Source organism: Archocentrus centrarchus, chromosome 16 (genome assembly GCF_007364275.1).
Source record: "Archocentrus centrarchus isolate MPI-CPG fArcCen1 chromosome 16, fArcCen1, whole genome shotgun sequence".
Taxonomy (NCBI): Eukaryota; Metazoa; Chordata; class Actinopteri; order Cichliformes; family Cichlidae; genus Archocentrus; species Archocentrus centrarchus.
Genome location: NC_044361.1, coordinates 35,547,272 through 35,550,146, shown reverse-complemented (window position 1 = coordinate 35,550,146; position 2,875 = coordinate 35,547,272).

Here is a 2,875-nt window from a genome sequence, read left to right as displayed (position 1 = left end):
GGTGCTCTTCTTCTTGCTGGAGTGTACAGATCCATCAATGAGGCTGCTGATAGTATGTGAGACACGTCAACAGGCAGAAATATTTTCTGGACAACAACACCACTTCAGACCTTTCCAATGATATCAAGAGTCTTTAGATCTGACAGCAGAGATACTGGAGCAAAATCTGACAAGCTTGCTTCCACTGATGTTCAACCTAGGGTCAGAGGTGACAACAAATAACCATTTTTTGTCCCTTTCCATAGAAAATGCCCCTTCTGGAATACATGCCCAGCAAGCCAGGAAAATATGGCATAGAAATCTGGACAGCTTATGATTCAAACACCAGCTATGCATGGAATCTACAGATTTACACAGGCAAACCTGCGAGTGCCATACCTGAGAAAAACCAAGAAAAATGTGACCCTTAATATGACCACTGGACTCTGAGCTCACAATATCATGCGCAGTAATTTCTTTACCACCTTTGACCCTATAGAAGGACTTCTCAGGAGCAAATCTGCCATGATGGGCACAAACCCAAAACCAAACCCTGGCTGCCCCCTGAAATTTAGCAGGTCAAAGACCAGGCTCCACTTTCTTCATACTGAGCTTTTACAGGCAGTAACATTGTTGATGAGATACTTGTTCTGCTTTTAGTTTATATTTGTATTGATGTTCTATTTTTGAAAGGAAAAACAAACTTTTTAGGATTTGTCTAGAAGTAAATATATTTGGGTCAAAACTGACTCGTAACACCCGAGATGTTACTATAGTTAATAATATTAAAATAAAATAAAAATACAACAATTTTTTTAGTGATATGTTCTAATACTTTTTAGTAATATTAAACTAACATTACAACATTTTATTTATTTATTGAATTCTCTTGAGGTTCATTTTACCATTTTTTTTGGACTGAAAGTGAGAGGTACGCTGTTTTTGTGTGTGTGTGAATGAGGGGCAGATATTATAAGTTTATACTTCTTTCTGCTCCTTTTCATTCATGATTTATCTTTTGGTTGTTATAAGAATTATTTATATGTTGATGGAATGATTGATTGTTGATATCTGTTGATTTATATGTTGATTAATCACCATCACTGACACACTCGCCTTTCATCAAAACACACTTCATTTCAGACAAGAAAAAAAGATGAAGAAGAAGAAATTTCCATGTTGAAGGGAAGTTATGTCTGAAGACAAATGAGGTTCACTTGGTAAATAAGCAGATAAGACAGAGAATAGAAACACAGTCAGTGAACTGACCTCAGAGTCTGCAGTCTACATTCTGGACTCTCCAGAAAACCACACAGCTGCTTCACTCCTGAATCCTGCAGATTGTTAAACTCAGGTTCAGCTCTCTCAGATGGGAGGGGTTGGACTTCAGAGCTGAGCTCAGAGACACAGCTGATCTTGACAGGCTGCAGCTCCAATCTGAACAAAGAATAAACAAAGAGATCAAATCATTGATGATCAATCAGATGTGTTCAGGTTTTAAATGTGCAGCTCAACATTATTATGAGCTAATCAATGAGCTTTTCTATCAATGAGGAGCATGAATTTGTCCTTCTGATTCTGTGAATCATAATCATGTCAGCTTTCTACACAGCATCCAGATGAAGTTTTTGGCTCAGTTCAATCATGAAGATCTACCTGCTGACCTGCATTCCTGTCATTGGGCTGCTTCTCTCTTCTTTCCATCATTTCCACTTTCCCACACTGTCAAACTCAATTCTGTCCTCATCAGCTGTTCCAATAATCTTACCTGCCTTTGTGAGCGCATCACTTCCTGTTTCCTCTCCTTTCAAACTAAGAGCCATTCTGTCATTCTGCCTTTCACACTCATTTGTGCAACAGCCGTCCTCAGCGAGCCTCATCCAAGCAGGGCCGGATCTAGACTGCTATGTTTGGGTGGGCAGATAAAAATTATTGGTGGGCGACTTTGTTGAGATGAAGACTGGAGGTTTGAGCAGCCGACTAGTGACCTGCAGGTTCCCGGTTTGAGTCCCTGTTCAGATGCTGCTATCTCTGTATCTCTGTGCATCACAACACATCCAACCACAAAAGCTGCTACAACAGGTCAGTGAGAACTACAGAAAAATAAAACTAGCAGAAAAACTAAACTGGCGCAGCTGCACATGTTAGAGCAGGTTACAACTCTGTGTGTGTGTGTGTGTGTGTGTGTTTCTTCTTCTGTGTTTGTACCTCTGATCACATTAAGATGGTGGCCAATCAGAGACTTTGGAGGCGGGCTGTAGGCTGACCATCCAATCAGACATTAGAAACTGTATTCATAGTTTCTGTGCTGCTTTTTCCTCCGGCTGAACAAAGGGACATTTTTAACTTTTGGTGGGCTCAGCTCACTCTGACCCACTGCTCCAACCGGCCGAGCAACCACGTCTCCATCTGCTCCTCCGCCACCATCAACACGGAGACTCCAGAGGCGGCGCTACGGAGCATGATTCCCTCCTATCCAGGTAACTTCAGGGTTGATCCTGGGTTTTCTGGACTATGAAGGTGACTCACTTCTTACCGGGTTTATCTCCATATTTTGTTTTGTTTGTGTTTTGTGTGTTTTTTTTAAACAGGTGGTGCAGCAGTTGATGAACATTGTGGTTTTCTACTTGTGCTCTGTCCTCTCTGTCCCCTTTTTCTATTTTCTCCTCTCTTTTTTTCTTTCTTGCTTTTTCTCAGTGTGTCAACTCCGGCGTTGCTACAACACGTTTATATTTATGTGAAAAATAACACAAATAAATAAATAAAAGGACAAACACTAACAAGAGGAGCTTATAGAGAATCTATAGAGCTCATCTTGGAAGAGCAAATATGTTTGACACAACAGTTCATTCAGATCACATGACAGGATTAAAAAAATATCCACCAAATTTCCTGT